This window comes from Anas acuta, chromosome 1, assembly GCF_963932015.1.
Source record: "Anas acuta chromosome 1, bAnaAcu1.1, whole genome shotgun sequence".
Lineage (NCBI taxonomy): Eukaryota > Metazoa > Chordata > Aves > Anseriformes > Anatidae > Anas > Anas acuta.
Genome location: NC_088979.1, coordinates 159,489,184 through 159,511,048, shown reverse-complemented (window position 1 = coordinate 159,511,048; position 21,865 = coordinate 159,489,184). Strand labels below are relative to the sequence as shown.

At 41.1% G+C, this 21,865-nt stretch overlaps 1 long non-coding RNA gene across 1 annotated transcript in view; it reads left to right on the top strand.

Moving 5' to 3' along the window:
• The first annotated feature begins 1,682 nt into the window (after positions 1-1,682).
• Positions 1,683-21,865, top strand: part of LOC137850283 (uncharacterized) — a 37,525-nt gene continuing 17,342 nt past the window's right edge. Inside the window, exons 1-2 of the long non-coding RNA XR_011092435.1 lie at positions 1,683-1,933; positions 18,555-18,776. This is a non-coding gene — a long non-coding RNA (uncharacterized lncRNA). The remainder of the gene's footprint in view (positions 1,934-18,554; positions 18,777-21,865) is intronic.

Genomic DNA, 21,865 nt, shown 5'->3' with positions numbered 1-21,865 from the left:
AACTGCATTATTATGAGCAACTAAAGTTTGGAAGATCTGCAGCTGGTAGTAAAACAGTCGGAGTTTTAGTGATTTAAAAGTGTTTTTTTTTTTTTTTTTTTTTTTTTTTTTTTTTTTTTTATTTTTTCTCTGTGGAAAAGGAGATTGCACTTGACAGCTATGTGTTTGGAGCCTCATTCCAACAGATAACAATAGATTAATTCCAGGACTATAAATCGTTGATTGCCTGGGGCTTATATTGTTTGGTTACATTCATTATGAACAAACAAAGGACAGTCCTAACTAGTAATCTTTATATTTGGAGTTTCACAGAATTGAATTTCTCATCATTAAGGAATATTAAGAGAATCTGACTGGAGGGAGGATGCAAGTCAGAAAATATGCTTGAAAATCAGGAGCTGTTTAAGAAGTTTGCTAGATGGGCAAAAAGCCATGGCCTAGAGTCAAGAACAAGGATGACGCTGGCAGAATGCTCATGATGGTTGAAGGAGGGAGCCCGTGACAACAGGTTTCTTAAGCACAACAGGCTATAAAGGGGCAGTGAACTGTTGCATGGAGACAACCACAGCATATGGCTTCTAGCACAGCACATAGACATCCTTGGATATTGGCACTTTTTCTACAGCCTTTCAGGCCTTTTGGAATGATCTGGTGCAGAAGTCTGTTCACTAAGAGGATGACCCTGGCTGAATGACAAAGGTAACCTATGCAGCAGCAGTAGCTCAGGGCTGGCCTCATAAAGTTAGCAATTGCCTTCAGCTTGGCATCCAAATTCAAAAATATCTTCTTTGGTGTCCCTGGTGAAACTACTCTTTCCTCTTTGTGAATGATGAGCCTGTGTTTGAAACATAAAACTATTTTAACAGGAGGAGGAAAAGAACATTAATTTAGGAAAATAAAAACAAAAACAAACACCAAAACAACAGAAGCAAATCAATGGCTCAGCTGTACAAATAACAGGTGAAACATCTGCCTACACAGTAACCTCCAGTAGTTTATTTTCCTGTTCTTATAGCTGCCTGACTGACCAAAAAATGACTGCACTTTCACATGCTGCTTTCCTCCCACACTTTGCTTTTTGATGCCCCACTCTCATCCCAGAATCATTAGCTGACAAAGTACAGCATAGGGACTCAGGCAGGTTTATCCCCAGCCCTAAGGAGAATTGATACTCATGTTTCTGTGACAGGGCTCCTATGCCACTTGTCCCTGCATGACCCTGTGCCAGTCTGGTCCAGTCCTGTGCACCAGCTGCTGCCTGAGGCAATGGGGATTGCAATGCCCAGCAGGGAGGGCAGAAAAGGGGGAGGCAGCTCAGTTCTTCATAGCAGTGCTGCCTTCTGCAGCTTCACCACCCCATCAGCCCTGCATGCTTCCAGCTCAGCTTCAGAGGTGGAAGAACTCAGGACTCAATGCGATCAGGTTACTAGGCTGTATGTGGGAGCCACAGTTTCTCAGTTGTCTCCACTCAATCTATTTGTAAAGAACCTGTTTATTTAAAAAATAAAAAACGACTCGGGTGTTACACTAAATGACCCTGAAGATCACTTCCTGAAGCCTCTTCCAACCTTAACCATTCTGTGATGTGGTGAAAATTCCCTTCTGGTCATGAAAACATGCCAACCAAGTTACTTATTAAACCACCTTTTGGAGTCAAGTTTATGAGGATCATATCCCTCACTTGGATCAGTGTGGGACTTCTCATAGCCAGCAGATAAAAATCTGTTCATTACCACAAACTGAATCCAAATACTTCCCACCACAAAAAAGCCCAGAAGAGCCAAGAAACCTTGTGGGAGTATGTCAAAGCTCTTCTGTTTGAGGGGATGAAGGAATCATTTGTGAGGAACCAGGCATCCAGCTTCAGTGAGACCACGTTCTGGTTTGGAGTGCTCCCAGCCTCGAGAGGCGGCCTGCGTGGTGCAACACCTTGGTAAGGACAAAGAAATGGAAGCAAAAACCCATATAACAGGCACTCCATGCCCTGTAACATGACAGGCCTTCTGTCCCGAGAAGCCAGTGCAAGACGTTTCACTTTGTATCAGCTTGCACTTGTGCTGGCTTGTCTCATGGGGTTACTGCCAGGTTGGGCTCAAACTCCCTGACCTGTCTGTATTTATTGCAATTTCAGCTGTGTCTGTGCTAGAACCAGACCTCACTCTCAATTCCAGCTGAGGGTTAGATCTAGCATTTAACATAACGGGATGGTTTTCACATCTTTTCCTGGGTGAAAACCTGGAGGTCTGGTTTATATCAGGTTCATTATATTCATGAATAATTCCACTTATAAATACCCCTTTCTTAAAGAGTTAAAGGGGAAGCTGTTCTCCACGGAGAGATGTTTCTGGGAGATGTATCAAATCCAGAATTCAGAAACTCTGTGAGTGTGTACATTGATGTGAAGAATTTTTTTTACGAGACGAGGTGAAAATTTCAGCAATTTCTATTAGAATTTGTTTCAGATGTGTTTGCTTACTTTTTATTGTCCTTGTTTAAATATGATATATATTAGCTAGCAAGAGTGATAGGTGAAACAAATGACATTTTGAATGATTACAAGAGAATTCTCATCGGAAGTAATTTTGGAATTAAAAAAGCATTAGAATTGGCATTGGAAAACTCTTACTATAAGAATGTCATATAATCATGGAACAGAAAGCTATCATCTGATACATGTTATCAATCAATATTAAACAACACAGCTCAACAAATAATGTTGAATACTGCTGTAAATTTCTCTTAACAAACTATAAATCAAGAATATATGCTTAAATTATATGTCAAATAAATTCCAGCAATGAATTACATTGAGGTGAAAAAAACTTCTATATTGTTTGCCAACAATTCACAAAACAAGTGGTAAAGTGATAGAGTCATTGTGAGAAATAAACCTTCTTCTAATTTTTTGTAAATAGTTTTGCAATTGCAATTATATTTTCTGAAATGTTATCAATTTTTTTGTAGCTAAGTAATTTTGATTCAATGAGATTCAAGCTAAAAGCTCTATTCTTTTAAAAATGATTGCTGTGTGTATGGAAATGTTTCAGAGCTCAGATAACTGTCCCACTGAATGCACATTGCATGAATATTAACCTAACAATATATACTGATGGTCATGTGGGTCTGGAAATTATTACCTTCTCAAATACAAAAAATGGAAAATAAAAATGTCATCCAGCATTTACCAAAGCTGGGAAAACCATGAAAATAGACATGACATTGACAGTCTTTCAAAGTGCTATAGGATGTACTTCTGGTGCCAGGAGGGATGTTTGGGGAATGCAGCACAAGCATTATGTTGCCTTGCTCCTAGTCACCTTGTAGCATCTGCAACATCCATGTTAGACTCCCTGCACAGCGCATGTACAGAAGTGCTTGCCTTGAGATGGTTTCCAAGGAATTTCTCTGCTGTGAGAAGATGAAGATGGGCAACAGCAAATGCTAACAAATAGTGCACCTGCCTCTGTTGGACTTGAGTGTTCAGAAAGGCTTTTCCTTTCCGGAGATAAGGTGTTGAGTCTCCCTCATTCTCTGAGGCTGAAGAGGAGGGTTCTTAGTTAGGAGGGCTCATTGACAGGGCTTTAAACTAGATTTGAAGGGGGAAAGGGATAAAACCAGGCTTGACAGAGACAAGATTTGTGGTGGCATGACAGTTAAGGGACAGTGTGCTAGCAAGGTCTATTGGTCTGCTGCCCCTGTTGAGGTAGGGGACTGAGAGCCATACAGCTGCAAAGGCACAAGGCACATTGACAGGGTAGAAATCACAGAAGTGCCCAGGAATGGTTATGTAGGAATTAGGGCTTCTCCCTGTAAAAAGGTGGCAGGATCACTAGCACAGTTGAAAGGCACCTACACCAATGCACTCAGCATGGGCAACAAACTGGAGCACCTGGAAGCCATTTTGCAGCAGGAGGAGTACGACACAGCTGCTACCACTGAAACATGGTGGGATGGCTCATGTGAATGAAACACTGCAATCGATGGCTAGAAACTCCTCAGAAGGAATAGGCTAGGAAGGAAGACCGTGGGGCAGCCCTCTATGTTAGGGAGTGCTTTAACCCTAAACACAAGAGTTGGGAGTGGGGTGGTGTAGCAGAATTGCCTCCGTGGGCTTCCAGAGGGCAGTTTAGGAGACTGGTTGGCAGAGTCCCTTAGGAGGCAGTCCTGAAAGGCAAAAGAGTCTAGGAAGGCTGGACACTCTTCAAGAAGGAAATGCTAAAGGCACAGGAGCAGGTTTTGAAATATGCTGAAAAATGAGCTGGCATAAAAGACCAGCCTGGCTGAACAGAGCTGTGGCTAGAGCTCAGGAAGAAAAAGAGCGTTTATGACCTTTGGAAGAAGGGACAAGCCACTCAGAACAACTACAAAATGTTGTGAGGTTGTGCGAGGACAAAATTAGAAGGGCAAAAGCCCGATTTGAGCTCAATCTGTCTATTGCTGTTAAAGATAATAAAAAAACATTTTTATAAATACATAAACAAGAAGAGGAGGACTAAGGAGAATCTCCATTCTTTATTGGATGTGGGAGGAAACATGGTGACAAGAGATGTGGTAACGGCTGAGGTAAATGTAAAGGTAATGCCTTCTTTGCCTTAATTTTTAGAAGCAAGACCAGTTGTTCTCCAGGCATTTAGCCTCCTGAGATGGTAGATAGAGGCAGGAGAGCAGAATGAAGCCTTCATAATCCTGGAAGAAATGGTTAGCAACCTGCTACTCCACTTAGATATATGCAAATCTATGGGATCCACCTGAAGGTACTGAGGGAGTTGGCAGAATTGCTCGCCGAGTCAGTTTCCATCATTTACCAGCAGTAGTGGCTATCAGGGGAGGTCCCAGCTGACTGGTGGCTAGCAGATGTGATGCCCATCTACTAGAAGGGCCAGAAGGAGGATCCAGGAAACTACAGGACTGTCAGTCTGACCTTGGTGCTGGGGAAGCTCATGGAGCAGTTTATCTTCAGTATCATCATGCAGCACTTACCAGGTGATCAGGCCCAGTCAGCATAGGTTTATCAGAGGCAGGTCCTACTTGACAAGTCTGGTCTCTTTCTATGACAAGGTGATGCACTAAGTAGATGAGGGAAAGACTGTGGATGTTGTCCACCTAGACTTCAGTAAGGCTTTTGACACCCTTTCCCACAACACTCTCCTAAAGAAACTGGCTGCTTGGGCAGGTGTACACTTCATTGGATTAAAAACTGTCTGGTTGTCCAGGCCCAAAGAGTTGTGGTGAATGGAGTTAAATCCATCTGGATGACGGTCACAACTGGTGTCCCCCAGGGCTTAGTACTGGGGCTAGTTCTCTTCAGTATCTTTAGGAATGATCTGGATGAGGGGATCAAGTAATTATGCAGTATGACACCAAGTTAGGAACGAGTGTTGATTCTTCCTCAGGGCAGGAGGGCTTGGCAAAGGGATCTGGTTAGGCTGGGGACTAGACTGACTGTATGAGGTTCAACAAGTTCAAGTGCCAGGTCCTGCGCTTGGGGCACAACAACCCCATGCAATGCTACAGGCTGAGGGAAGAGTGGCTAGAAAGCTGCCTGGCAGAAAGGGACCTAGGGGTATTGGTTGATAGCCAGTTCTGAATATAAGCCAGCAGTGTGTTCAGGTAGCCAAGAAGGCCAGCAGCATTCTGGCTTGTATCAGAAATAGGGTGGCCAGCAGGACTGGGAAAGTATTTGTCCCTCTGTACTCATCTCTGGTGAGGCTTCACCTCAAATCATAGAATCATAGAATATCCTGAGTTGGAAGGGACCCTTAAGGATCATCAAGTCCAACTCTTGACACCGCACAGGTCTACCCAAAAGTTCAGACCATGTGACTAAGTGCACAGTCCAATCTCTTCTTAAATTCAGACAGGCTCGGTGCAGTGACCACTTCCCTGGGGAGCCTGTTCCAGTGTGCAACCACTCTCTCTGTGAAGAACCCCCTCCTGATGTCAAGCCTAAATTTCCCCTGCCTCAGCTTAACCCCGTTCCCGCAGGTCCTGTCACTGGTGTTAATGGAGAAAAGGTCTCCTGCCTCTCGACACCCCCTTACTGTGTTCCGTTTTGGATCCCTCACTACAAGAATGGCATTGGAAGGGCAACAAAGCTGGTGAAGCATCGCCTAGAGAACATGTCTTACGAGGAGTGGCTGAGGGAGCCAGGGCTGTTTAGCTTGGAGAAGAGAAGGCTCAGGGAAGACGTTACTGTACTTTACAAAGGAAGTTGTAGCAAGGTGGGGATTGAGCTCTTCCCCCAAGCACCAAGTGATAAGATGAGGGGAAATGGCCTCAAGTTGTGCCAGGACAGGTTTAGGTTGGATATTAGGAGAAATTTATTTACTGAAAGGGTTATGTAGCATTGGAACAGGCAGCATCAAGTGCCCCCTTCCCATCTCTCATTTCTAAGAAGAGTTTGATTATTCTGTGCTAGAGAACTTGCCCAGGAGACAGGCCAATGAGCCTGTGGTTAGGGCAGCTGACAGTGCAATTGGTCTAATCCCTTTGGGTATAGGGGGCTGACTGCACCATCCCAGCTGAATCCCTGAAATGGGGTGCTGGTGCTTGTAGAAAAAGCACCTTTGAGAACCCTGCTGCAGCAAGCCTGAAGAAAAGCACAGCCTCTGGTTTAGGGGTCCCAGCTGCACTTCTTGTCTGAGAAGGAGCTGAGCTGTGCACTGGGGCTGTGAGAGAGGCTTCTCTGGAAAGAGACAGAATCAGATACTGGTTGAGTAAAAAGATGAGTGAGAGCTACAGCCCTTAGGTGCTTCCAGAGTAAAGGGAATGGGGCTTACAAAGACCTGAGTTTTGGAAGCAGCATTTTAATGCCTGTGTGGATGTAGCTTCTCTTCTGGAGAAAAAAAAAAAAAAAAGATTTATTGTATTCAAATGTAGGGTTAATTAATGGAAAGGTGATGTTGAATTTATGACCAAAAAGAAAGACAAGAAAGAGTTTGATTGTCAGGAACCTCGTTTATACCTGTCCTACTCCCACTCCTGGCAGAAGTTCCCAGACCTTAGGCAAGATAAGAGAAGTGCAGAGAGAACAGATGAAACTGTTCTTACAGCCATAGAGTGGCTAAAAGAAAAGCTTTGAGAAAAGGGGTAGCTTCCAGTCTAAGCATATAAAGTGTGTTGTACAGTCAAGGCCTTTTAGTTTTATTTCCACAAAAGAAATCTAAAGATCAGCCAGAGATAGCTTCTCCCCCTCTTTTTGCCTGAACTTAATTACTTTAAGGTATACTGATGTTGTTCATGATAACCCTGTTGCAACTACATGCATGCACTTACCATTAATAAATAATATTAATATAATTAATAAATACACAAAGCTCTAAGTCTTTCTTAGCTAAGTTGAACAAATTTTTCACAGAACAAACTTTTGCAAACGTTTTTATCTTCATGACACTAAAACAGAGCCTTTTAAAAAGTGTTTCAAATCACTAATTTAAAAATGGCTTTGAGATACCATCTATTAATAGATTTTCCTGCAAAAGTGTTTTAATGTGCATACAGATAGTGATGGGATGGACAATTAATATTTGACATAGTAAAAATTCATATTGCAGTTTATGGAAGCTGTGGCCTGCACATTCTGGGGAAAAAATACTGAAGAAATTTTATCTTCCCTTCCTTTTCTGTGTGGGTGCCCCATATCACTGGCTACAGGAGAGAGAAGGCATCAGGCCTCTACGCAGAGGATGCTAAGAGAAGGGAGTTTATTTCATATTGCTGCTGCATGGTGGCTGTCCATACTTGTCTGGCAAAAGGAATCCTCTTCACTGCTTCCAGGTCTGGCCCAAGATCTCTCTGCTTGAAGCAAAAGTCAAGTAGGGATTATCTGAGTCAGCATAACCCCCTTGCTATTCCACATACCTGAATTAGGATTTATGTGCCCTTAAATGTAAAGGAGGAGGTAAATCTTAACCCTAGGGTCTTCATAGAATTTGGATATACCCCCAATGGCTTAAATTATATTAAAAATATCAGATAAAATACATCAGATAAACTATAACCATAGGTATATGTTTGTATCAACATGTTTTTCTGTACACACATGTCAAATTCAGAGGTTTTAAACACATATGTGGTTAAAATGAGTGTTTTCCATATATTTTAGTAAGATTTGTACAAGAAAACATTTGCTGTTAAGACAACACAAGAACACTCAGTTGCTAGACACTGCCCCTCACTTAGCAAAGATATTATGACAGCTTCATACTCTGAAACAAAATTCTACCAGTTTTAAATGAGCTTTTAAAAAATGGAATGGAAGCCTTAGCAGCAAGCAGGTATTAGCCCCCAAGACAAGGTCTTCAACACTGGCAGCTTTTTATCTTTGCAGCTGAAAGTTACATCATCAAATGCCCAAGCTGTGTTTGTATGAACATCCTTTTCTCCTTGGCCTTCCCTACACCTACTAAGAGAAAGAGCAGTAACATTTTCAAGAGGATGGCAGTGTCCCACATGATGTCTGAGTGAACCCAAATGGCACGGGTTATTTTGGGCATGGCAGCTTTCCACTCAAGAGTCATCACTGCAGTCATTCATGGCTCTTCTGTCATTAGACACCATCATTGGGATGGCAGAGACTCCTGCATGACTGCTGGTGGATTAGTGTTACACTTGTTAAACATACAGGTTCCCTGTGTGATTATTCAGATGAGCAATCAGGTGATTCATTTCCTCTTTTAAGCATCTAGACACCGAGCAGAGCACCCAGACTACTGCTATTATTTGTATTTGCAGCTGCGTGTAATGGCCTCACTCATTACTGCCTGTGCAGTACCATTAGTGGGTAGTGTATTACTGACACAAAGACACACTTGCCCTGAGGAGCCTACAGTCAAAAGCAGACACCAGCATAGTGTAGGCAACAAATATTCAAAAAGCACAGGAACGAGGGTTATAACACTGAAAGATTATGAGATATGCTTGTTATGTTCACCTCTTGCTACTGCCTTGTTTTTTCAGTCGGTGCTGACACCTAACCTGAAAGATCTTGCAAGAGAATCATGTTCTGAATTCATATAGCTTCCTGTGATAAGCTGTTGATGTGCTAGTGGTATTTTTAAGACACAGAGGAGATATGTCAGAGAAACAGGAGCCTGATTTCACTGCAGATAGAATATTCTAATCAGCAAGCAGCTTATCAACACACTTACGGGCAGCAAATGCTTCACAAATGCTGGGGAACGCCAGCTGAAAATCCCCATCATTACTGACATAAATTTCTCGATAAGCCTCCTCAACAATATGAGCTATTGTTTATACCGAGAAGCACTGCTGAGGTTCAGTGGAAAGGTGTGCGGAGCTTTTTCCCCCCCCAAACAAATGATGTACTGGATTCATGGGTGAGAAGCAGGCCTGCTGGCATTTGCAGCTCTTATTCTATTCAGTGGTCACAGCAAATGACGCCCTTTCATTTTCCTTTCCTGCACTTCACAGCACAAAAGAAAAACTTAAACCTAAACCAGCTATTTTTATTTTTGATCAAATCTTTCTTTTCCCTCTCCAGATGGTACATGCAGGGGCACGACATTAACCTGACACAAAAATGAGCATCCAGAAGCAAGTGTTCCATTAGCTCAGCTCAGCGTCTGATGTGTTTATTTTCAGAGGATCTGTGAAACAGGCTGACAAGCAGAATCTTTTGCTTCACATATCACTTATAGAGCTCCAGTGAGCAGACACTGTAGGAAACAAGCAATGGAAAAAGATTCAGCAAGACATGGCTGTTTATTTTATTTTTTCTTTTTAGGCACAGATACAGTCAATCAAAACCTCGATTGATGAAACAGGTTCATCAGAGAAAAAATTGAGATAATTGTATCATAACTACAAATTGTTATAAGAGATATTTTATGACACAATTATGTGAATTAGAGACTATTTACTTTAGAATGGTATATCTAGGCAGGAAAAATAAATTACCCTAAAAGAGTTACAGGTCCTCTGAATACAAATGGTGAGCTGTTTTTCAACTTCTTTTTGACTTCTTTGAGATCAGGTAGGATACTTTGATTTGCAGTCACCAAAATGGAGGGCTCAGGTTTCCAGGCTACTCTCATGTGCAGCAGACCCAGAAGGTTCACAGAGTGAAATCATATGGCTTTTTCTATGCTAGGGAAAGAAGCCAAACCAAGACACTGGTGTGCTTGTTGGCCCGGGATCATTTATACTGGAAGTTGCTTAGCAAGGTCGCTGACGTGGTTTTGTCCTGTGCCAGTTATTATCCCCCAGGTTTCGGGCACAGCCCTAGGGTTAGCACAGGTTAATGATCAGCAAAACTGCAGTCCACATGCAGCTCCATGTTCTCCAGAAGTTTATGTGTATGAATGTGAACAGTACTGTGCTAGTGGCCTCAGGGTCAGAGAGCAATCTCTGCTTATTCCTATGGCTGCACTTTCTGATATCAGAGAGAGAAAAGGCAAAAAATGTCTTCAGCACTAAAATCACAAAATCATGGAATGGCTGAGGTTGGAAGGGCTGAAGATCATCTAGTCTAGCCACCCTGCCAAGCAGGATCACCTAGAGCACATTGCACAGGATGACGTCTAGATGGGTTTTAAATATCTTCAGAGAAGGAGACTTTACAACCTCTCTGGGGATCTTTCCAGTAAATAGTTTTGGTAGCTGTACTTTCTTGTTATTGCGTGGTGACTGTGTAAGAGTGTTCTGCTGTGGTAAAGCATCTCAGCAGGCATGGCTAATTTGGAAATACATGTACAAAGGAGAAATTGTCTTCCTTTGAGCTATTTCCAGAGCTGGACATGCAGAAGGATGTGACGTACAGAAGAATGTACACTTGTTAGATGTGAGCCAGCTAGCACTTGGAGGTAGTGTAGGTGCACCATGGTGCTGCAGCGCACGGGATGAATCTCAGCTGACAAATACCAACAGCATCCCTGTGTGAAGGTTTTGGCTCAGGTCTCTGCTAGCTGGTGGATATTGCCTTTATGGTCTGGTGCCTTCCCCAAGCTTTCTGTGTCAGCCAGGAGGCATCTTTTCTTAGGTGTTTGTATGCAGTAGAGCACTAGGGTGGGAGGGGGTTGACCAAAGGGTTTAGCTATTATAGAAACAAAAGTAATAGATAACGGGAGTCACTAAAAATGAAAATTAACAGCATCAATTAGTGTGAAAGTCTGACTCGCCTGGAGAGACAATTAGTGGCTCCAAACCAGACAAAACTGAGATGTCCTCTGCCACCTCTAACTTCATTAAACCAATGAGGTTTTCCACTGAATGTACTTGGCAAGCACACCACAAATCCTTTCTGAATTCTCTGCTGCTTTCAAAAAGTAGCACCTCTTGGGATCTGAAATCTGCTGACACAGGTGTTATAAAAGAGTTTTTGTAGGATTGACAGCAAATAAAATATTCTGCTACTTATTGCAAGCCTTTTGACGGCATAATTATGGGTATCCTTGCTCCAGGCTTCCTGACTGATTCCCACGTGACAGACATCCTCACAGATTTTATGCATTCAACAAATGCATCGACACTCTCCACAATATTTCAGCATAAATCCAGGAATGGAGCAGGCATCAGATGACTGTCTATTTTGAATCTGTCTCACAGCTTTCGGTGTTGCCGTCTTTTCTGTGTTGCAGAAATTCTCGCTTTTGCCTCTCAGCTTTCTGAAACAGAAATAAAGGGATGTATCACAAACACCAGAAACAAAAGATGAGAACCACGGCTGAATCAGGGTTCTGTATGTGCACATGAAATGCATATTAGAGTGAGCAATTCAATATAATGTTTTCTATTAAAGATAGATTAAAGGGAATTTGAGAGAAACTAGAAAACCAGAGCCTTCTCTTCACAGGTGTTGAGCACCTGAAACTTCCATTAGCTTTCTAAAGGCCTCTGTTTCTTTTAGGTTCAAGGTGCTCTGGGAACAAAAAGCACTTAAGAGAAACATGCTGCTTTGTAAATGGCAGTGGCCAATGACAGACAATAACAATCTGAGGAAGGACAAGGAGCACTTTTCTATACAAAGACAGGAGCACCTCTGGGGGAAAAAAAAAAAAAAAAAAAAAAAAAAAAAAAAAAAAAAAACAAAAAAACAGGACAACTTGATTTTTTTATTTTTTTTTTTTTCTGTGCTTATTTGAACAGAATGCTCTAGAGCAAACCTATTAAAAATCTTCACTAAATCTTGTTTCCGTTAAGGATTTGATATAATTTGTGAACATGGAACCCATCTTCAGCTTTGACTCAAAGTACACTATGCTGCTTTTCCCTTATTCTTTGTAACTTTAATTGTGCAGTAAAGTATTCTTAACCTCCTTATGTGGCACTATTCTAGGAGTCCGCTTTCTACTGTACATCTATCTTCTTTTATCACATCTTTGGCTTTTCGTTCCATAGCTATTGCATCTCAGTACTGCTCTCATTTTTAGTAACCCGTAGCCTAGCTTTCAAAAATCCCTCTCTTTTCAAAATATGCTTTATACCTTGTATAATCATCACTTTCTACAGGCTTCTCCCAGAGCAACAAATTTCAGTGCCAATGTGCAAAGTGCAATGCTGTTTCCTTTCACACTTATGCAACCATTGAGATATGAGGAAGTTGTACAGGTGTAGCAAAGGCAAGTTCAGCTCATTATATTTGCATTCCCAAACCCCTTCTTGCTATTTCTCTGAAGTGTATATCCTCAGACATCTTTCTTGCTCCCATATGCCATGGAGCCCCAGGGATTGATCCCTGAGTGTGGGTGCTGCTGGAAGTCAGCAGTTGAGAATGCAGTGAAGACTGGAGGCTTTTCTTCTCGGCTTGTCCCTAATGCTAATCATGCTTCTTTGTAGTTACTTTCCCCTGGGTAATGTAAATGAGTGATAACTCAGCCTGTAGCCCTGAGACCTTTCAGTAGAAATTGTCATACCTGTGTTTCAACAATAGTGCTACTAAACCAATGTTACTGATAATGTAATTGGCATATAAAAGGAAAAATATTGTAATTTTGCATCCTAAAGCTGCAGAGAAGAGGACTAGAGCCTCTTAAATAACACCAAAGTTTGTAATATAACTGCAAAAGCAGTGGGAAGGCGAGGAGGAGGAGGAGGATATCCAGCTTAATTTTGACCTTTCTGAAAACAATTGGTGAGCTAAAGAACTGCCTGAATTTGTGGTCTGGAGGTGACAGGTAACATGTAATATACAGTTCACAGTTTCCTTCTTTCCTTCATCCTGTGTGGTACTTGATAATGCAGCCAACAACTCTCTTCCCATAAAGGACATTGCTTTAAGCATGGTTCAGTAATCCCCAAACTCATTCCTCATTGTGGCTTTGGAAAAGGGTTTTGCCTATGCTATTCTGCCCATGTTTGTGGAAATGAGGGCAATAACAATCCCTTACCTTCACCATGAGCGTGTTACAGGGAAGACATTATTCCATGAAGATGAAAAGGTACAGCCTATTTGAGATTTCTACTGTTATCCATCATCTTTCTGTTAACTTCCACATTCTAATTCTATTTCACCTTCCTAATTTTGATAAAAGCTTGATAAAAAAGGGAAATGCACAGGCACAGCAGGAGGATATCTAAGAGAATTAAAGTGTTCCACTTGGCACGGTGCTTCTGTAATTCTTATTTCCTATTCAGGGCTTGGGTGTACCAGTTCAGGGTACAAGATACCTGGGATTGAAACCTGCCTAATCACAGTGCTCCCTGTGCCTTGCACTCCCTGTGGTACCTCTGCTTTCCCTAGAGCATGTTCCTGACTTCAAAAGGTCTGAAAGGAAATTCACATTTCTGCATTATAAAGAACACTGCAATGCCCACATGGAAATAGCATTACCACACAGTAAATAAAGGGTGGGGTGAAAGGATACTATCTCTGCTCCAAATACCTGATATTTCTTCCAATAGGGGCAGTACATCAAACTCTTCACTCTATATAAGCATGTTAGGTTGAGGAATAGAACTCAGCATAGACTGGGGATGGTGCTGGGCTTTACACTGAATGAGTGAAGGACCAAAGGAGAAGGATAAAAGTTATTCACAGAGGACTGAGGTGTTTTACCAGGGTGACACTGAGTCCAGTAGGGAGAACAATCAATAGCAATTTTGCCAATTGTTACTGCTTAATATAATGTAATGAGGAATGAGCACAAGCTGTCATTTGAGAACCAATATTGCTTGTTAAGACCAGCAGTCCATTGATACTGCAGGGCTGCAGTGCAACATCTGGCAAGAAGTGCCATCACAGGGGTTGTCAGGAGCAGGCACCCTCACACAGGGAGCACCCAAGTGCTGTGGTGAGAAAAGCCAAAATTAGTTACATCATTGTCTCTGTGGGAGTTCTGAGCATGAAAAGACTCTGCTCCGCAGGACCTCCAATGTGATATCCTGGTGCTGCTGTCTGCCAAGCTCAACAGGCATCTGCCACCAATGGGGAGCCTCTTGGGCAGACAGAATTAAAAGGTGAAACAAATACTTGTGTGTATGGCCTATGAGAAACATTGACACTGAAAACTGATAAGACAAGGAGGCAGCAGGGAAAGAAGAAGTGTAAATGAAGTCCATTTTTGAGGGAAGCAGCAATGACCAGAACACAGTAGCTAGCCCTGAACTCTTTCTTCAAAAGCGGAAAGACCTGCTGAAGAGCAAAATCACGAATGTTCAATCCTGTTAAGTGAGCTCCCAGTAGGAGTAATTTTTAAAATGAAAAGCATGCCCACTGTTCAGAGATACAAGCAGGAGAATGGCAGGGGAATCTACAAAAGGAGAGAGGTGATGAAGAGAGACAGCAGGAAATCAAACTCCACTCAGAATAGCAACCTGCAAAGATCCAGCACACTCCTGCCTACAAAATAACAAATAAAACTCTCCCCAAGATGAATAAACTGCTAAAAGCACTGGTAGAAAAAAAATGAGTTGTACCTACAGGTACCTCATGGCCCTTTTAAACGGTAACAGTTAGAAATCTTAATGTGAATACAAACCTACTTTTTTTTTTTTTATTATTATTTTTTTTTCTTTCCTTTAATTCACATTATACATGCTTTTGTACTAGCAATGTATTGAATACAGAGTTTGGCAACTCAGGAGAAAACATTTTGTTTCCAACAACCTACATCACCGATAAAGTTTTTTTTGTGATTTTTGTTTTTCATTTTATTTTGATATATTAATCCTCAGAAAGGATATCAATTATAGATCCAAATTACTGTGAATGAGATACCTTCATATTAGATTTATACTTGGTATAGTGAGGGACGCCAGAAGCTAGTGTAATCTCTGTCTTAATCAGAAGAAGTCTGCTTAAGGAATATATTCTTGATTTGTAGGTGTTCTCACTGCCCACATTCATTATTCAGGTGTAAAAATTGCTCCATTTGTTAATCCATGGCATTAGCTTTCTGATAAGGAAGCTTGCAATGAGTTGCATATAATTTACCATTGAAATAGCTGTGACTCTCATATTAGGAATATCAAGCATTATTTCAGGCTGATAAAGTAAGTAGATTTATTTATTTATTTATTTATTTATTTATTTATTTTATTTTCAACTTCATTGCCTTCACCAAGTTCAGAGGCATTTACTCTACCCTTCTCCAAAGTCTGACACCATCTAAACTCATTAGAGTGAGGAGCTTTGAGTGGTCAGGCATGGTACTAGGCCATAAGGACTCGATCAGGAATTTAAAGTCACTGCTCAAAACTAGAAAGATAGGTTGATTTCATTACTATTGACAGGCAGGTCCTTGAGACGTTTACCACAGGAGGAACTAATTTAGATAATAAATTCTCACTGGTGTTTACAAAGTAAGCTTTAATTCCTGTCCAAAAGAAAAATAAAGGATTTCTTCTTTTTCCAGTAATGATATATTGGGATTTAATGCAGACATATTTAGATTATAGGCTGGTCAACAGTTTCACTGGGAAACTTTTGTCCAAGCAGTAATTTTCACTAAGTATAGCACCATTGTGTCACTTCTGCTTCAAGTTATAGATATTTCAGTACTGTACAAAACAACAGGATTACAAGACAGTTATTAACTTCCCATAGATATTTGTGAATTCTTCAAGACCAAAATGCTTGATTCAATAGTATGAAACTTCATTTAACTTACTACCTCCAGTTAATTTATCTTGTCCAAATTGCTTAGTAATCCTAAATCATTAAAGTGCTTAAAGTAATTAGTTTCAATTTTTATTTTGGCCCATTTTCATTAAAGCAGTTTCTTTTTCAGCTGGTTAGAGAAATCTGGTGAGGAAACAATTGTGTTGAGGTGGTATTTTTTGCTTCCACAGGTGTGGTACTTTTGGTCAGTGTCTGTTTATATGGCATCCTCTTCCACAAATACGCTGTGGGTAACTGAGCTAGGATGTCCCCGTTGTCTTTGGGACAGTCACTAAGTACATATTAGCAGCACATTAACCTGGATTCTGCGCACTTGACAGAAGTGGGGCTAGGAGAAGAATAAATCTTTCCTCTTCAGCTTGTGAAACCTAGCAAAGCGATTGTGGCAGCAGCTGTGAATAGCAAACACATTACTGATTTTTATTTAATAGGTTTAGTTGTTTTAGAATCCATGCAGGCACACCTGGACTCTTCCTTAAGACTGTTCTCTTTTCTGTTACTACTGCCTTAGATACAATAACTGAGTATTTCCTGATGCAGGTGGCTAATTTGCAGCAAAACCCAGAGAAGCATTGAATTTCCCCAAGAATGAGTTTCTAAGTAGTTAAAACAAGCACCCAAATTTGAGGAATTTTTAGGAGGGCTACAACAATCTATTGGGATGGTTTCAACTACACAGGATGAACTGGCTCTACAGCTGGAGGTGATTGTCCCTGTGGTCTTCAATGTATTGAAAATAAAGATAGTGCTCAAAATTACTGGCATAAGTAACTGTATACCCAAGAATATTCATGACAGTTGCACTAATTTAGTGTGTGATCAGGATTTTGAGATTGCTATGATAATTAGGTTGGAAAGTGTATGCCCAGGCACGTAATGTCTGGCTTTTGAAATAGACTGAACATGCAAATAGGCACTCTTGTTAATCCTTTACTTTGTTTAAAGCACTGGAGATCACCAGCTCTACTGTTCACTTTAATGGGTCGAGTAGTACCCTCTATACCTTTTTTTCTTTGTTTCTTTCTTTATAATAGAAATAACCAGTAGGCAGTATTTTTTCCAGAATGAGGTGGAAGCCAAGTCAGAGAAGTAAGTCTGCATACATACTCCTATGTGTAGAATCATAGAATGGCTTGGGTTGGAAAGGACCTTAAAGATCTTCTAAATCCAACCCCCTGCCATGGGCAGGGACACCTCCCACTCGGTGATGTTGCTCAAAGCCCCATTCAACCTTGCTTAAAATTTCCTCTTTAAAGGATACGACTGTTTACAAAATGAAGCTCTGAAAATTTAGGAAGTGACAGAATCCGGCTTGCCTCTGCACATTTTGTAGAGGTCTGCTCTGTTTTTTTTTGTTTTGTTTTGTTTTGTTTTTCATTATGATGAGTGCTTGATTATATGGCTACATGTTTTTTTACTCACAGGTGTCTGGGATGGATTAGGATCACTTGCTGAGCAGCTTTTCAATATTCTGTTTTATCATCATCGTTCAGCACGTGGCCCCATGTCTCGGGTATTGCTCTCCATTCAAGCTGTGCTCTGGATACATAATTATTAATTTCATCAACAGCTTTTTGGTGGCAGTTACTGCTATTGTTTTCAGGTGGCTTGCAAATAGTGGTGAATTCTATTTCACCTCTCTGAGATGACGGAACATTGTTATCTTCATTTTTCAGGTGGAACAAAAAGACGCAGCAAGATTAAAGTCCAGAGGCTCTGCTAATTTCAGCCACCAAAGATCTTTACTAATTACCCTTGTGGAAAGCTGATAGCATTAGCAATAGCCTTCATGTGGTTCAGTGCTAACAAAGCCTAGCCAACGGCTGTCACAGACATTTACTAATGGGAGAGGCTCTGGAGGCCTAAGCTCCTTCCAAACTCTGAAGGCAAATGTGCTGTAGACAGACACAGGCTTGCTGGCTTGTCCCCTCTGCAGCGTATGATCCATGAACAGCCAGATGCTCTGCTCTCCACCCTCGCCTCCAGCTGGAAGGGGGAGCTTTTCCCCATGTGCTGCCGAGAGCCAGCTGAGTCAAAACTACTGCTAGCCCTGGTGACTGGATCTTAGGAAGGCTTATAATGTGGTCAAATTTGGGCTGATTCACACAGAATTAGCAAAGGATCTGTTAACCTTTCCAGAAAATGATGCCAGGGTATATATTGTTCCTTCAAGTTGTTCTTAGAAAAAAAAAAAAAAAGAACAGTCTGGAGTTGGATATTTCCCTACATATTTAGCCTGCAGGAAAATCTGCCTAGAATACTTCAGCCCCACAGGTTAAAATGTAGCAAAATTAAGAAGCAGGGAAATCCTGGATGACTTTACTGTCGAAGAGTACTTGTAGTGGCCTTGCTGCTAATAAGAAGGCATATACATGCACAGATGCACCCACGGAGACTTCATGCACATACACAAGCACAATAATTAGCAGGACGCTGGATGCCCTCTCATTTATTTCACTTGTTCTTCTCTGTACAGCTTAATCTTGCAGACAGTTTGCTTTAATCCTGAGTGGATGAAAACGGCAGGAGTTTGTATAAAATTGGTGTAAGTTTTCAGCCACTGAGAGCAGAACACATCAGAAGGCAATGCTGAATAAATCCAGAGGAATACCATGGCATTAATTGTGCATCGTGCTGAGCATACCTACTGTGGTAGAAGGTGACTCCCACCCCAGTGATGGATGGCATCCTGAATGAGGTAGGACCTCCTCATGTTTCACCTACACAGAATTGCTGAAAGCTTCATGTTGTGGTCTAATGCAAATTAATTGAATTTAAATGGTAAACACTGAATTGTACAAACAACAGAAGTACAAAGTGAAAGAACCCACCACGGTCATTCCTCTTTTGGAAATGTGGTAACACCTTCAGAGAAAAAATGATTAAATGTGTAGGGAAAAAAATCATTTGCCAGTGGAAAAAAATGCATTAGACCTTTTAAAAAGTGACCTGCCAGATGTTTTGTATATTAATGATATCTTTTACATAATATAAGTGAGGGTAATGCATGAATCAGTAAGGGCTCAAATTTACAAGGAGTGTGAAACAATAATTTAATTCTCCTGAGATATGTTATCAACTCCAGTCCCATGCTTTTTATACACATGTAAACTTCAGTGGAAACCATCTTAACTGCTTTCCTTCTTATTAAACAGTCTTCCAAAATCTATAATTCAGTGAGACATTAAGCAGTTGGCATTTGTTGCTATACAATCCAATTCCACAAGCCCCACTGTGAATTCAGCAGGGCATTCTCTACTAGCCAGCTTCTGTTATCAGTAACTCTACATGAAAGAACTTGCATTTTCCTACTAATGAAGAAGACTGAAGAATAATAAAGTTGTTCAGTATTTTAAAACCTTAGTGTGGATTGCAGCCTTGAGATTTAAATGCAGAGAACTGTTGAGATGCTTTTGAATAGAAGTGTCTCTCACTAGTAAGTGCCCGTATACTTTTACCTCCTACAGATGAACATATACAAGTTACAGTAACATTTAGACATCAGGAGGATATCACTGAATTCTGTTAGGAAATCTTAAATATTAAATGAGCTGTATCTGTATTAGAAAATTATGAGTATGATCTGTGTCTTTTAGGAGCATTATTTTTGCAGAACGATAAGTTTTGCCCTTCACACAATTTATTGACTGATAAGCATTTGAGCAGCACTCCTGACATAGGTTCTGACCTCCAAGGCCTCTACAGACATACAGTGCACTAAGGTCTTCATTACTCCTTCATTATCAACCTTGAGTTTGCGTGGTGTGCCACCATCTCACCTACATGAGCCCACTGGAGCTTGAGGAAGCAACTTTCATTAAGTGAAGCAGCTGGCGGTGCTCCCAAGATGACCATTGTCACTACATGACAATGGATGTGTCAGGTAGCAAGCTCCCTACCGATGAAGCAGCTAAGCTGGATGTGGAGGCATGGGGCTTGTATTGGGTCTACATGACAAGGTTTTTGTAGTGTGGGGCTGTAGTGGTGGCCTCTGTGAGAATAGTTCAGAAGCTGCCCCATGTTAGGTAAGGGCCAGTTTCAGCTGGTTGATGTGGCCTGGAGGAGGCTGCAGCCCATGGAGAGCCCCCGCAGGAGCAGGCCCCGGGCCAGAGCTGCAACCCGTGGAGAGGAGCCCACACAGGAACAGGGGGTCGGGGTGAGCTGCTGCCATTGTTTTCTGGTTACTTGCCTGAAGAACAGGATATTTACTCTCTGGTAAAACACGTAATGCCCTGCTTGTTTCTTGGGTTATCATTTCTGCTGCAAAGTCTTCCCCATGCTGTCCTACCTGTCTCTGTTAAATCAAGGGGTACATCATTGCTTTTAGAAAATCACAGACCTAGTTTACTTCCTTGGATATCAGTCTATCTGCCTTGGTCCTACACAACCAAAGAAGGGAATATCAGCATCGTGGGAGTAATGTGCAACATCACATTAATCTGGAGAAATGTTTTCAACAGGGAGGATTTTCAATTTAGCAGATAAAAGACTGTTTTGGGGAATAAAGTGCTCTGAGTTTTTGACTCTCTCAGTGGAGGAGAGCCTGTATCCCAAAATCAGTAATATTAGGGTGAGTTTGCACCACTGAAACCAGAACAAGTTTTGCCTACAGGCAGGCTGGAGATTTTGCTTTTCTGGGCTTGTATATTTCTTTCTTTCTTACTTTTTTTTTTTTTTTTTTTGACTAGATAAATTATTGCCATAAGAACATTGCTAAAATCATTGTCAAGTATCAACTGCAAATATCTTTTACAGAAAAATGCTCCATCTCCCTACCTTCTGCACAAACAATTATGAGGTTAGAGAAGTTTCTGCATGGGGCTTTTTTTTTTTTCTTTTTTTTTTCCCAGTACAACATTGTGCCAGCAGAAGATTTCTAAGATGCACAAAAGTATGTAACACATTAATGATCCTGATTTTTAAATGAATTTTTAAATGAATTTGTGCTGGTGCAATCAGTTTTGTTAACTGCTGAGCAACAGTGTCTGTGTTCACAATTAATTGTGGAAGTAAAATGACAGCCACGTAGATAGAAGCTGGATTTAAATCAGCAAGTTCCAATTAAATACATGACTGCAAACTACACAACTGCAGATCTGTAAAAATGATATTGTCAGTAAAGATCAGAGAGGTGTTTGAAGACAATTATGACATCAGCTTAAGGGTTGAAATTCTGTACTTTCTCATGTCTGTAAGGAGACCTGGATCTCTCACTTCAAAAACCTAAACTGTAGGGGTGAATGGGAAGCACAGAGAAAGGCCATGACAGTGGTGTGTTGCAAGGACTCCAGATATGCCAGGACAGGAAGGTCGCAGGGCCTCTGTTTTGTTAATTGGTCTAGAAAAAGAAGGTTTGTTCCTCCTGTGGACTACTGTAGAGACAGAGTGCCAGCCTCTGTGTGCAATAATTGCAACTTTAAACTCTCCTGTTTGGATAAGATTTCTTAAGAAACAAATTGTTAAGCATATGGATTGTTCTGGCTAAGAGCAAAAAAGAGCACTGCATTTTAGGACATTAGGACATGGAAAGGTGGCATCCATTGCCTCAGAGAACAACTCAGGATCACTGCTGCATTATTTGAATTGCCTTTATTATTTATTTATTTATTTATTTATTTATTTTCCCATTTTGGGACATACAGGAATGAGGAATAGTTGCCTACGTTTAGACCTTTTGAAATTTACTTGTTGTATAGCAATTTCTGAGAGAAAAAAACATGGAGTAGAATTGTTCATTTGCTGGAACACTTTTGCTCATCTCTTTTTGTAGATTTTTTGGCAATGTGT